This window comes from Mytilus californianus, unplaced genomic scaffold (assembly GCF_021869535.1).
Source record: "Mytilus californianus isolate M0D057914Y unplaced genomic scaffold, xbMytCali1.0.p SCAF_8, whole genome shotgun sequence".
Classification (NCBI taxonomy): domain Eukaryota; kingdom Metazoa; phylum Mollusca; class Bivalvia; order Mytilida; family Mytilidae; genus Mytilus; species Mytilus californianus.
In genome coordinates, this window is record NW_026262734.1 from 65,633,928 (window position 1) to 65,650,016 (window position 16,089).

Sequence of the window (16,089 nt, forward strand, 5' to 3'; positions counted from 1 at the left end):
TATTATTTACATTTTTCAATTTCAATACCAAAATAATCATCAGTGAAATCAAAGACATTTTCATATTATGAAATATTCAATTGAATAACAAAGAAACTAGAACCCTTTATGCTTTATGAAGATCACAGTGGTCAATCGAACCAAAAATAAGTCGTAAACAAACTCTTCGTAAATACCTGGATTTGAAGAAATTTTGTATTTTGACGAAATGGACGTTCTGGAAAGAAAAGAAACAAAATTAAACATGATGAAATAAAAATGTATAGATGTTTTGAATCTTTGGACATTTAACATGATCAGTAATCTGAAATCTGTATCATTATTTTGTTTTTTTATGTATATAATACTGTTTTATTTTAAAGAACAAAGTGGATTTTGTAGCCTTCTGCTTCCCGGGCATCTAGTACAATTGTAAACGGGGATCCTTAGTCTGCATCCGGAGCAACTGAAGAAATTGTAAATAGGATAACTTTGGAATAAACAAGATTTCTTTAAAACATGTTTATTCTTTTTAGTTGTTCATTTGCTATTCGACATGATAAAAGTGTGTTAAGCGTTATACATGTTATATATATTTGGCATATACCGTAGCAGATTGAAGTTACCAAATACAAAATGTCGTGCAACATGACAATTAAAAATGCTTTTTGTGAAATCGATACTAACTACAGATTTAAGTTTTACCACAGACATGTCACACAATGTATATCATGTCAATGTCTTTTAAGTAAACGTTACTGTATATATACTAAAACAAATCATCAAAGACACAATTGGTAAGATTGTTAACATTAGAAATTTATTTAGGCAATTAACATGATTCAGATAAACTTAACAAGAAATTTGAAATTTAGGATTTACTTCTCTTGTGCATGGCTCAGATTTTTCTCTTTAGTTCGATATTAAATAAACTCATCATAGATACCAGGATTGAAATTTTATATTTACGCCAGACGCGTAAACCGTTGTCTTGATTATTTTAGCTCGTCAACGTTTCTGTTGGCGTTATTTCCTCGATCATCACATTTATTTATAAAAAGTGCATATTATGCATTATAATTGATATCTTCAAAATATTAACAGATTTTGATAATTATGTTTTTTACTTTACTCTGCAAATTTTACACGATCTTTAACCTTGCTTTTCTGACGATACATTTTAAATATCTTGTTTTATAACATACATAACATGTGATACTTCAACAGAATTTTGAAAAAAAGAAGCTACGCACATCATATACTGATATATAAAAGCACTTGATTTAGGGCTTATGGTATTCATTAGAGAAATCTCTTTTCTGGTATAGCTAGTGTTCATGTGTTGACCAGAGTCTTCAAAGGTATCAAATAGATGCGGAAGATGCTCCTTCATGCATCTAGTACTACTGTATTTGTTTTAACAGTATGTTAAAGTTCTATCCGAATAAACATATGAATATCAATGTTTATTATACTTTCTTATTCACAAATACTGAATTTACATCTACTAATTGAAAGATGATACAGGCCTCGCAATTGGTCAAACATCTAACTAATTATTGAAAATTAATGAAAATAATTCACCAGTTCAAATACAACCATATTTTCTGGCACCAATTGCTGCAAATAGTCTATATTTAGAGTAAATGCTAATATCTCAAAAACACAATAGTCACTGAATTCTATACCCAGTATATTTTCACTTTGCATATTAAGCACATAGTTCAATATTTCGTATAAATTATTAATGCAAAACGTAGTGCGAGCCTCTGAGCTATCTAAATACAATTTCGACCTTCCGAAAATGACTTCTCACCGGGTATGTACTTAAATGAGCACACGACGGGTGTCACATGAAGAACATGATCTGCCTACCTTTCTGGAACACCTGAGACCAACCTGGTGTTTGGTTTTTCTATTGTTACTGTTATTCTTTGTTTTCTATGCTGTGTTGTGCATGATTCGTAAACTTTTGTTTGTCAATTGATGGTTTTCGTTTTTGCTATGGCATTGTCAATTTGTTTTTGACTTCGGAGTTTCCCCTTTGGTATCTTCCGTCTTTTTGTTTAGTATGCTTAGGCAATATGCATACACCAAATGCGATATATCTTGGGGGTTGGATCTTTCAAATTTTACAGATAGATCAGATATTAATTAGTACGATTGTAGTATACTCCCCACGCTGGTTAGCAGTTTATCCGATAGAATTGTTGTTGTATTCATATCGTATTCAACTTTATTTTTATTTTTATAAAAGATATATTAAAACTTTGCAACTTCTCAAACATGGTACTTTGTGAATAATTTTGATGGGTGCGAATCGCGTATGATTAAAAAGGGAAAGGCAAAAGAAGAATTTGGACGATTTCATCATTCCAATTGTCGAATATCCATTTCTTTACAGCAACATTCCCGTTGTCCAATCGTATCGCCTTAATTTATTTCACTATAAACATTACGCTCGTGTCTGGTCATACTATACAGTCTCTACCTGAAAGTGGGTATTCCTTACACAAAAACTGCTCCAACAGAGTTATGAGAAAGAATGACTCAGTAAACGTACTAAACAATTCCAAAGATCTGTTAGAGAACATAGATTAGTTTGTCTTGCAATAGTATTAACACTTCACAGAAGTATTCTCAATCTCAAACTAAATGAAAATTGAAACAATGCATTGAAGTTAGCATTAACCGTTAACTTCACCTTCCGCTATATAGATGATGTCCTCTCACTATATAACTAAACGTTTGGTGACTATGTTGAACGCATCTATCCTATCGTACATGTACTTGAAATAAAGGATACAACAGATAAGTCTGTCTCATATCTTGAATAACTTCTAGAAAGTGACACAGACGGTCGGTTGAGAACAAAATTATACGACAAAAGAGATGATTGCAGTTTACCAATAGTGAACTTTCCATTTCTATGTAGCAACCTTCCAGCAGCGCCTGCAATATATATCTCCCAGCTGATACAATATCCAGGGCTTGCATTTATGATCATGATTTCCTTGATAGAAGAAAATATTGAACCAAGAGTTCCAAATGGTGAGGTTGAAATTATCTCTTCAAAATTTTGATGTGGTTGACCGTAACTACAAATTAAACTGTAATCTTTAGTTTTTCGGTCTTTTTGGGGTCTGTTAGCTTGTACTCTTTACCCACTATGCATCTGATCAGCTAGATAAGGGTCGTTAAGTCTAACTAAATACTATATATAAAAGTAAGAAAATGTGGAATGACTGTCAATGAGACAACGCTCCACAAGAGACCAAATATCATAGACATTAACAACTATAGGTTACCATACGGCCTTCAGCAATGAGCAAAATCCATACCGCATAGTCTGCTTTAAAAGGCCCCGAAATGACAAATGTAAAAAAAAAATCATACGAGAAAACTAACAACCTAATTTATTTACAAAAGAATGAACAAAAAACAAGTATTATATATAGCAACGAAAGACAACCACTGAATTACAGGCTCCTGACTTGGGACAGGCACATACATACTGTTGCTGGGTACGACTAGTCTGATGGCACCAACCCTCTCCCTAACCTGGGACAATAGTGTAACAGTACAACATAAGAACAAACAACAAAATGTGTTGAAAAGGGCTTAACTCATCAGATCATTATAAAGCAAATATACATTTAACAAAAACACAGACCGGAGGAGGCAGGGTACTTATACATCCCCACAATAAAAAAGACACTTAGTACAGAACCAACATAGTATTGATTGAATGTAAAGAAGTCATTAACAGTCAGGGAAAAACATAACCCTTTGCAACGCCAAGATACAGGTATCGACAGATTATAGAGCCATGAATGTGCATATGTATATAAAAATAATATTTAGTTCGATTTTATATGCTGAATGTTAGCAGTTATAAAGAATAAATAATCAATTGTTGAATCTTTTCATTCTTCCCAAGAAACTCTAGTAAGGTGTGTGCTTTATATAGATAAAGAAACATGTCGAGAAAATAGGAGCACAGTTGATTCCCACAGGAATGCCGATTGTTTGGGTAAAGATGTGCTTCAAACGTAACTGATATGTTATCAATCAAAATATCAAACATTTTAACGATGTGAATTTAGAGATGTTTTGTTTGAATCGAACTGTTTTTTTTACAAAATATATGTTATCTCTTTCTGAAAAAATTATGTTGTATCTACGTTAGCCATTTTATTGTATGAGACAAATTATTTCGATCTGTCTGTAAATTTGGAATGGGAAATTCTTGTGTAAAAGGTAGATAACTCAAGTATGTTTTTTTCGATTGCAAAATGAGTAAGACTAAGATTGTATGAAGTCTTAACGTCTTAACATCTTTGGAATTATTTAGTATACACAACTGATTCACACCGTCCCCTAAATAGATAGTTTTGCAATAACTCTAAGCCCGGCTTTGCCCCAACGATAAATAAACTCTCACACATCATCACATTTATATAAAAAAATACGCTTGTTACATTCAAGAAAGTACAGCGTCAACATTTTTATTGAGATTTAGCATCAGTGTAATTATGTACGTTTGTATTTTGATCGGTATGAATTGAGGCAACAGTGTGAATCGTAACGTTTTTCAATAAATTGTAATTATGCGGATTATCCTCATTTTTATCAAAATCTTTAATATCACGTTCAACTACCGGAACTAATGCATTTTCTCTTTCTGTACTAGAGAAACTGTTTGTAGAGAAATTATTCATATTTGTCAATTCTTTTGATATCTCAAGGTTATTTTCTATACTCTCTGAAATTTCTTTCCTTTCATCATTCATGGATATACCATCAGCCATTTCCTGTTTATTACAGGTCGATATAACTGCTCCATCGATATGTGCAACTTTATTGTGCTTAATTCTCGTTATTTGATTATTATCATTGCCCTCTTCTTCAAGCTCCTCATCTAATATAGAAGGTACTGTTGAACTAAGCTGACAATGATGAACCTTCACAGGGACTTCATAACTGTGAGATTTATGCTTCCAGTCTTCGTTCAGAGGTTGATATGGATTTACGTATCCATCATTAATCATTTGCGTACTAGAATCAGATGAATCGTCCGTGTCCTTGTTTGAGACAAGTGGTATACCATATTGGTGAGTTTTCTCTTTCCAGTCTTCATTAATCGTATGATAAGGATGAAGATAACTTCTCGTGTCGTCATTTCTGTCTGACTCATCTGAATTGCGGTTCTGATCTGATTCATAGATGGATAAGTAGCTATTATTTACACTTTTTGCAGAGACTGACGTGCTTAATTTGTCATCTTCTATATGAATTGGATACAGGTAACTTGTGTTGTTAGTATTTATAGATATTTCATTCTGTAACACATTGATATGAGCATTTTCAACAAGCATGGTTTCGTCAATTTCATTGTAAATGCTTAGGTTGGATTCAACTAAAGAATTGCGTTCATTTGAATGTGTTCTCTGCACAGTAATAGCCCTTGTTTCTTTTTTAGTTTTCTTTTTGTATTTTTGAACTGAATAACTCAGACCTAATGTTACTATAATGCAAGCAGCAACTACGGCATAAAGTACGATTTCTCTGTCTAAAATCCCTGAAAGCACAAAAAGCACCAATCAAACAGTTTGAAAAATACAAATTGAATATTATGTTTTGAACTTGTACTTTGTTTTGATATATCCATATTGATTCAGCGATATCGTCAACAAAAGAAAAATTTTCGAGCAAGTCTGAAGCTTGTGCATGCGTCATATTCATGATATTGGTATCTCAGTTTGGGAAACCATATACAACTTACTTCGTATTTAAGATATAAAGCAATACACACAAAAAATCATGTTGTTTAAAATATCACAATAATTTCTTATTTTATTACTAAAAACGATAGACTAAAAACCTTGAATATTCTTATTGCGCTGATAAAATTTCAGATGTATTTACTATAAAACATATTAAATCAATGTCCAGGATATCACCTTACTAGATTTTAAGTAATGGTTAAAATATGGTTGAAATGAACATAATTCTTATTTTGTTGTACTATCTACATTTAAACATAGTTTTCGAGAATTTTTTGGTAACAGATATGATAAAAAGGGAATTGTGTCAAAATCAAAACAAAAAAGTAAAACAAAATGACGCTCGAAGACCAGTCTTCTACTATGACTAAGTGTCCATACGACATAACACGCTAGGACAGTCTCGATCTAGCATCACATCAAATGTTTCTGAAGCATTCTTATGTTTTATTGGTTGATTGTTGTTTGCTTTCCGTAAAGTGGTAGAAATTGTCATCTTCCGAAACAGAACACATTATACATCAAGACAAATTTGGAATTTCACTTGTAATTTAAGGTTTATTAGATAGGAACAGTTATTTATATGTGCACCAAGCTAATTATGTACTTATAAAGTAGTGAGCGTTATACTATCTCTAGGTCTACACAATGCATCAGATTAGACGTGCTCATTCTAATGGGATCCGGACGTGGCTGCAAATTTATACACCAAACTTAAAAAAGGGTTTCCATGCTGTACCGATCGGAAGTAGACCAAATGTGCCCATATTTCTAAACACCACCCATCTTTAGAGAACTTAATCAACACATATTAAGATGTTATTAACAAAAACCATTGCCAAGTTTCCTTTCGATGAACTGGCACTTGAAAATGTGTGGGTTAAACTATTTTTTAGCTCTTAACCGAAGTGGAGTACTAAAGGGAAAGTTTAACTAAGGTAAAATAAAAGGTATTTAAAGCGTACATTTCTATGATGCTGCGAGAATAATAACATCAAATGCAATATCGAAATCAGAATCATGCAGACTTAAATCCAAATATACGATTATCAAAACAAACATTACGAGTAAAACCAACTTACCATTAGGGAATTGATAGTTTCCCCCACAACCCCGCTAAAGAAACACACAACGATTGAAAACTATCATTATGGATAAGACGCATCAGTTGGCTAAATTGTTTAGACAAAAAAGAAAGAATTTAAAAGATAGTTTTAAGGACAATTTCTAAATTCTATTTTTTTGTTAAAATGCATTTTGTACATTATTAGCTTTTCGATTAAATCTTTACAAAAAATGTATGTGGAAATTGTATTTCAAAATACTTATAAACGGTGGATATTATTTCGTGATTTTGTCACCCCATTCTACCTATCTTTGATATATATTTAGAAATTCATTAGGAAACAATCAAACCAGTTCTTAGTTAAACTATATATTTTAATGCACCAACCATCGCTGCTTTTTTTCGTTGAAGTTGGGTTTGTTATTTCCGATTCTTCAGACAAGTTTGTTGTTGGTTGTGTAAAATTCTCTACAAAAATAAAACAACAATTTAAGTCATAAATCTTTATCACAGATTTTTCTGTTGCTTTCCAATTCCAGGACTTTCGCAACTACGGATACAAAATGCACAAAGGTGTTCATGGATGGATAAGTAGCTATTAACAGTTGTTGCAGAGACTGACGAGCTTCTTTTGTCATCTTCTACCCGAAAAGGATACAGGTATCGTGTATTGTCAGTATTTAAAGATATCTCATTATCTTTACAACTTATTGAAATTAGCATTTTCAACAGACACGGTTTCATCAATTTCAACGTAAATGCTTAGGTTGGATTCAACTAAAGAAGGGCGCTCATTTGAATATGTTCTCTGCACAGTATAAGCCTTTGGTTCTTTTTAGTTTTCTTTCTGTATTTTTGAACTAAATAACTCAGACCTAATAATATTATAATGCAAGCATGAACTACGGTTTCTCTGTTTTAAAGCCCTGAAAACATAAAAAGCATCAATTAAAAATAAAAATGCAATTTGAATCTTGTGTATCGAATTAGTACTCTATTTTGATTGATCAATACTGATAACATCGATGTCGTCAACAAAAGAAAAATCGTGCACGTCTCATGCATGTGCATGCGTCATATTTTCAATTTTTTTAATTACTTACAAACCTGGAATAGTATGTATATTGCGTTGATAACATTTCCTATAAAACCCATGTAATCAATGTCCAGGATATCACCTTATTAAAATTCAAGTGATGTTTAAAATACGATAAAACATAAATATAATACTTATTACGTTGCTTGATCTTGATTTTAGACACAATACTCTAGGATTTTTGGTTTACAGATATCAGAAAAAAAGCAATGTTGTCACAATTAAGTCGAAAAAATAAATCAAATGTCTTTGAGAGATCAGTCTTATATACTTTGATCAAGTGTCAAAGTGTCAATACAACACAACAAGCTAGAACAGTATTGATCTGCCATCATACCAAATTGTTCTGATGCAATCGACGCATTCGTGTAATACTTAACATGAAGTGACCTTGGACTATCTCTAGATCTACAAAATGCATCTGATTAAACGTGCTCATTCTGACCGAACGTAGCTGCGTATTTATACATCCAATTTTCAATAAGGGTTTATCTGCCGATGCCATCCGGAGGGAACCCATTCTGTTCATATTTCTATACACCAGATAACCTTGGGTTACTGAAGTGAACACATATCAAAATATAACTCAAAACAACCATTGTTGCTTTCATTACGATGGACTGGTCCATGAACATGTGTGGGGTTAAAATATTTGTAAGCTCTTAACCGTGGAGTACTAAAGGGTACATAGGACTGAGGTACAATAAAAAGTATTTAAAGCGCGCATTTCTATGTAGCTGCTAGAAACATACCATCTGCATTATATTGAACTCGAACTCATGTAGACTTAAATTCAAATACTGTGGATCCATTATATTTTCGTGGGTACCAATTTTCGTGCATTGAAGATAACTTTCATTTTCGTGGATATTTGATTTCGTGGTTTTGCCAAAGTCTGCATACATTCCTACAGAAATTTTTTAATTTGTTGGACATTGGAATTTGTGGTTCCCAGATAGCCATGAAATCCACGAAAATTGGTATCCAACGAATAATAATGAATCCACAGTATTCTTTAACAAATACAGACAAGTTTCCTGTTATTTGTGTAAAATTCTCTACAAATAAAACAATATTTGAAGTAGTTAGTCTTTAGTACAGATTTTTCTTTTGCTTTTCAATGTAAGGACTTTCCAATAACAGATACAAAATGTACAAAGTTGTTACTAAAAATGTGCAATAATGATAGTAGCAATGATTTTACATAGTAATAATGAACACTATGGAATAATAACAATTATTAAAACATAAAATTATAAGGATAATAAGGATAATTATCGATATTATAGAACTGAATAATAATAAGTATAAATGTAATAACAATATTATTTTAAAAGAATCATAATTTATAATTATAAGACAAACAAAAATAAATGCATACTATATATTGAAAAGAAAAAGCACAGATACAGATAAACACATGTGAACATTTTCCCATGTTATTGAAAATTATGGTGCCAGCAAACTAGTTTAACCTGTCTCAAATCAGGAGCTTATTATTCTGTGGTTGTCGTATGTTGCTGTATGCCTTTTTAACTTTTTTTTTATTCGAGCGTCACTGATGAGTCTTTTGTAGACGAAAACCGCGTCTGGCGCAAATACAAAATTTCTTTCCTGGTATCTATGATGAGTTTATTTCATGTTTGAATTGTTTTACATTTGTAATTTCGGGGCCTTTTAAAGCTGTATGAGTTTTGTGCATTGTTGAAGGCCGTACGGTGACCTATGATTGTCAATTTTATGACAATTGGTCTCTGATGAAAAATTGTCTCATTGGCAATTATACACCAGTGCATCATCGAAAGCAATATATGTTTAAGACATTACATCAGTTGTTTTTGACACACGACATATTTTCAAGTTAAAAAGGAAATGTATGGTCTAGACACGAATTTGAACTTTGAAACCGAGATTCAACAATTGTTATATATAATGACCAAAATAGCAAGGGAGAATTAAAAGACCTGAAATCGAAGAGAAAAAAGCAAAATAAGTGCCATGACATAAAATACGAATAAAAATGACCGACTGTCACTCAAACCATACACAAAAACACAGAAAAATGTAAACGAACCCCCGTAAGAACAAAGCACGAACTCATTAAACTCGAAATAGTAAGCAGTTTTTACTTCATTATTGACATCCATCGTACATTATGTTTATTGAATACTATTCCTCAAACAAATGTCTCCTATAAATCATAACCTCATTAATTAGAATTGACCCTTTTTATTTGTGTTATGTTTTTAAATATCTTGTAAATGACGCAAAGCTGAAAAAAAATGGAAAACAGCTTCATATTGAGATATTGTCATCAATATTTAAATATGAGCTACCTACTCCGTTGATATCAGATGTCTCATACGTCAATAAGTAATACATGTGTGTATAATACCACTTCTATTAAGACTCTGCTGATATATAGTTTGTCGACCAAAGTTAAAAAATGATCTTTCTAAATTCAAAAATATAATAAGTTTATTTGACATGTTAAAGTGGAAGATATTAGCAAGCAAAATTAAGAGAATTGTGCAAATCATGATATAAGCATGAAAATTAGCACGAAGCATCATAATTATATACTTTTTAAGAAAAAACTTCTGGCCATAAAAAAAACAACATTTTTTTCAAGATGGCCACGGCCTTTTTCTAAAATGGCTGTTGTTTCCAGTTCGAAAATACTTATTTTTCTTGAAAACTGTTTTTCGTCATTGTTCTTTTACCTTCTTTTAGTAAAAATTTATCAGGTTTGGTGGCCACCTTCCCTACATATGACGTATATACTAGAAATGAATAGTTGACATGTTCAGGATTTGCGCATACGCGAAAAATGTTACAAAATTCACACAAAAACCTTTAAACTTTTCACTATATACTTAGTGTTTTTGGATTTTAAATGATATTATGAATTGGTTTTATAACATTTTTCAAGGTTATGATACACATGCGTTTAACAATTTCGCGCATGCGCAAACGTTTTTTATATATGAATAGCGATTTGCATGCACTACCAGGGCTTACTGGTGTAAATCGCTGCCGATTATAAACACGGTATGGGGTTCATTGTCAGCTTTCATTTTAAAGTCACCCAAATACTTTATGGTTTGCCCCTTAGTTAAAGCCATAAAGTCGTACCTAAATCGATAGGATGTGCCAACGCGGGATAGCCGAGCTAAGGAGGAATGGGCATTAATCCTCCGGAAGGTGTATAGATCGCACGGGAGTTAAATGGCAGTAGTGAACGATCCTTTAAATTTTTGCAAGGACCAAGAAGCGTCAATTGATCGTTACCTTATTTCAGTATGGTTTATGTATTTCATATCACCGGGTTTTAGAAATATCAACTCAACTAGGAGAGGCTGTGGTTGAACGCTTTTTGTCCGAAGGTTTAGTATGTCCATCTGTTTTTAAAAAAGGGCTTTTCACTACAGCTCCTGTTGACAATATTGATCACGACCCTAGTTCAACAACTGCAAAACATCTTTTCATGGAACAGGAATTTCTATTTTTCATATTTTTTCATATTAGACCTGCCTACTTAAAGACTAAACCTACACCTCCAAATAACCTTAATATCATACTCAAATTACCAGATCATGATTATCTTGAGGAAAGCCTCTTGTGTGAATATGAATGGCTTAACGTAGTTCATCTAACAGACGAGGATTTGGATTTCGAAAACATATCTTGGTCGTCATTTCATTCCTCTAAAAATCGAGGCCCTTCTATTCAAGTAAGTTTAACTTCTTTGATGCCACTGTTTGGAGAACAAGCCCATTTAGTTGCAATGATCAAGCATCCGATGGATAAGGTGAAAGAGGTGGTTAACCTTCTTAATCCTGGCCAAACACCAATTATAACAGATAAGCCACTTTTTGGCAAAGCAAATTCAGTGGGAATGGCTAGATTTGTACGGAGAAGATAAGTTAATCGTCATGTTTGGTGGATTGCACATTGAAATGGCTTGTTTTAAAATTCTGGGTGACATTGTGTGTGATAGTGGATAGACAAATGCCCTCACTGAAGCCGATATTGTAACACCTGGAACGGGAGATTCTTTTCTTGTATGTTCAAATGTACCTAGGACTAGAAACGCACATTAGATAACTGCTTGTGTTTTTTTTTTGAATTGTTAATGTCGGCTTATGAAAGCATAAACGCAGAAAATATAGCTGATGACTCTGTGATGTTCGATAATTTAATAGACTGGTGTCAGGAAAGAGAGTCATCTCGACCACAGTTTAATTTTTGGCGTTCAATTTTGAATTTAGAACTTCTTGTGCTTTCGGTAGTACGCTCATTTCATGAGTCAGATTTTGTACTGTACAAACAGTCCATATCAAGCATGATACCGTATTGGTTTGGTCTTGATCGTGTAAATTATGCTCGATGGTTACTGATCCATCTCCGAGATATGGCTTCCCTTCACAGACATCACCCACAAGTGGCAATGGAATTTGCAAATGGTAATTTCACTGTACGTAAGACCAGCAAGATGTTTTCTGATAACGAAATTGATCAGGCACATGAACAGATCCCCCAGCTTTGAGACGATGGATGGTAGCTGGACCAAAAGTTAGTAGACTGGTAGATGAATTTGAAAGATCTAGTGGTTTGAGTCATTCTACAACAAATGAAAAACACCATGAAGACTCTACGAAAACACAAAAGGATTTCTTCGAAAAGCTTATAGAGGCTTTCTAAAGTGATGAACGAGTTTGGAAATCCATTTCTAGAGGAGTCATCTGATTTGTACAAAATTGACTCTAACGAAATTGTTGATTCGGAAGCGGGTAAGATATGTAAACTCCAAGATATTGGGTCCAAACAATAAAAAGATCTTTTGAAACAAATGCAAAACGAAGGTGAATCTGCTTTTTATGACCCGATAAAAAAGAACAATTTCCCATTATTTAGCCGTAAAACGAAACCGGTAACGTCTTTGTCAAAACAAAGCTAAAGAACCTGAAAAATGATTGCGATCTCTTTTCTAGACTTTTGATTTCATGTCAAAGTAGACAGTGTGACTTGGAAGATTTCTATAGCCATGAAAACCAAACTGCTTCACCGTTTTTGTCTCAGGATGGCACTTTAAACAGTGGTATTAAATCGCAGCTAATGGATATACTTGAATCATTCTGCGATTTGCCTTCAACTGATCCACATTCTGACGCCGTTATCGTTGATGGGGCAGCAATGGTTAATTCCAGGCCACCAAGTGGGGCAAAAACATATGATGATTATGCAAATGATGTCAAACTGCCTTACATAAAATCTTGCACCGATAAGTATTCAAGAGTAGACATTATATTTGACGTTTACTTAAAGAATAGTTTAAAGGCTGGGACAGGAAAGCGAGATGCTGGTGCTAGACGGAAAGTTGTTGGTTCTGGTAGATCGCAAAGGGTTCGGAGTAGTTTTCTCCGTGAAGATGACAACAAAACGGAATTGTTCAAGTTTCTCGCCAACAGAATTGCTTCTTTAGAGACTGATAAAAATGTTTATGTTACTCAAGGTGAAAATGTTCTTTGCAATTTCAATACGGATACTTCCCAGCTATCCCCTTGTAATCACAAAGAAGCAGATACACGAATGTTTGTCCATATTAAGCATTAGGTGTGGACAAATTGTGGATAGGTTTTGGAAAGAATAAAGACTTTCGATGGCTTCTTGTACATGACATATCAAATGCGTAAGGTCCTCGTGTAGCTGCTCTTCCTTTCTTCCATGCATTCAGTGGATGTGAGACTGTGTCGCCTTTTCGTGGGAAAGGGAAGAAGTCAGCTTGGCAGACATTGGAAGTATTTTCAGATGTAACGGACGTTTTTGCCCGCTTAAGTATGAGACCAAACTCTATTGAAGACACAGACATGAACATCATAGAAGCATTTGTTTGCATCGTGTATGACAGAACAACAACAACATTTTCTGTTAACGAGGAATGATTTGAATTGTTTGCCAGGAAGCAGCGGCCTTATGATGCTATTCCGCCTACCAGAGGTGCTCTTCTGGAACACACAAAAAGAGCAGCATATCAAGGCGGACATGTTTGGACTCAAACGGATATATGCATTCAACAGGTACCATGTCCTGAACACTGGGGTTGGATGAAAGAAGAAGACAATGGCAGTTGGAAACCAAAATGGACTTCTTTGACTGCCGTCGCATCCTCGTGCAGGGAACTTTTGAAATGCGGAATCCGATGCAAGAAATCCAGCTGTGTGGGTAACTGTAAATGCTATCGTTCTGGCCTTCCTTGCACGGGTGTGTGTACATGCAACTGTCAGTTAGATAATTATTAGATAAAGCAACCTGTCGTTTTGACAAAACAAGGCATTTGAACTGAACAAAGTAAGTGGTATCTCTTTTTAAGTTGATGGAAATGATAAAAATGGACATTTTCGCTGTTTTTGTCGCCATTTTGGAACCAGAAGTCATTTTTTATCTTCATTAATGTATTGTCTCGTCGTACTTCAGGAACTGTAAGTTACTTTTTATCAAAACTTACATTGGATTATACCAATAACACAGCTTTCAAAGGATTCACGAAATATATCCAATTTGAAATGACGCCATTTGCAAAATGAGCGGTGGCCATCTTAAAAAAATTAAAATCTTTTATGGCCAGCAGCTGGTTTTATTAATTAACATTTCGTCAACCTACATACCAAATTTCATGCTTGTATCACGATGTGCACAATTATTTTCATAATATCTCCCACTATTATTGATATTATAGTATCATAACAGCTCAGTGTAATAAAGAGATTATAAATTAAACAATTTACAACTCGCTGCACTTTCTTTTTCAGGTTATATTGCCAATTACTTTATCAATAAAACAAAAACACATTTGAAAAAAATGCCGAATATTACAATGTTTGGTACTATGCACTTTGTAAAATTTGCAAGTACGGACTACTATGTTTTACCTTTGTTGTAAGTTGTTGACTGCGACGATGCTGGTTGCGTAGATGTGGTTTTATCAACACACCCAAGAACATTGTCACACCTAAATAAACCAAACAGTTGACTTAATATGAAAATATCAGGCATTTCATTTCTGAAATACATTTTTAGGGATATATGCACAGAACAAACTAAGAAACGAAAAAGCATATATTATAAATAATCTATCTCATGTCCCTCTACACACATCATATATTTAAAATAACCCATCTCCTGTCCCTCTACATGCATCATATATTAAATATAATCCATCTCCTGTCCCTCTACATACATCATATATTAAAAATAACCCATTTCCTGTCCCTCTACATACATCACATATTAAAAAAAACCCATCTCCTGTCCCTCTTCATACATCATATATTAAAAATAACCTATTTCCTGTCCCCTACATACATCATATATTAATAATAACTCATCTCCTGTCCCTCTTCATACATCACATATTAAAAATAACCTATCTCCTGCACCTCTACATACATCAGATATTAAAAATAACCCATCTCCTGTCCCTCTACTTACATTTTATATTAAAAATAACCCATCTCCTGTCCCTCTACATACATCATATATTAAAAATAACCAATCTCCTGTCCCTCTACATACAGTTATATTAAAAATAACCCATCTCCTGTCACTCTACATACATCATATATTAAAAATAACCAATCTCCTGTCCCTCTACATACAGTTATATTAAAAATAACCAATCTCTTGTCCCTTTACATACATCATATATTAAAAATAATCATCTCTAGTCCCTCTACATACATCATATATTAAAAATAACCCATCTCCTGTCCCTCTACATACATTTATATTAAAAATAACCCATCTCTTGTCCCTTTACATACATCTTATATTAAAAGTAACCCATTTCCTGTCCATCTACATACATCACACATTAAAAATAACCCATCTCCTGTCCTTCTACATGCATCATATATTAAAAATAACCCATATATTGTCCCTCTACATACAGTAATTTTTAAAATAACACATTTCCTGTCACTCTACAAACATCATATATTAAACATAACCCATATCCTGTCCCTCTACATACAGTAATATTACAAAAAACATTTCCTGTCCCGCTACATACATCACACATTAAAAATAACCCATTTACTGTCTGTCTACATATATCATAATATATAAAAACTAACCCATCTTCTGTCCTTCTACATACATCA

The 16,089-nt window shown here is 33.3% G+C and overlaps 1 protein-coding gene and 1 long non-coding RNA gene across 2 annotated transcripts in view; one reads left to right on the forward strand and one right to left on the reverse strand.

Annotated features, from left to right (window-relative positions):
• LOC127710652 (septin-2-like) overlaps nucleotides 1–16,089 on the forward strand; it is a 635,810-nt gene that overhangs the window by 557,330 nt on the left and 62,391 nt on the right. The window lies entirely within an intron of this gene.
• LOC127710665 (uncharacterized) lies at nucleotides 4,423–7,513 on the reverse strand. The gene is made up of 2 exons (XR_007986259.1): nucleotides 7,219–7,513; nucleotides 4,423–5,560 (listed from the first exon to the last, which is right to left on the reverse strand). It is a non-coding gene; the product is annotated as an uncharacterized LOC127710665 (long non-coding RNA).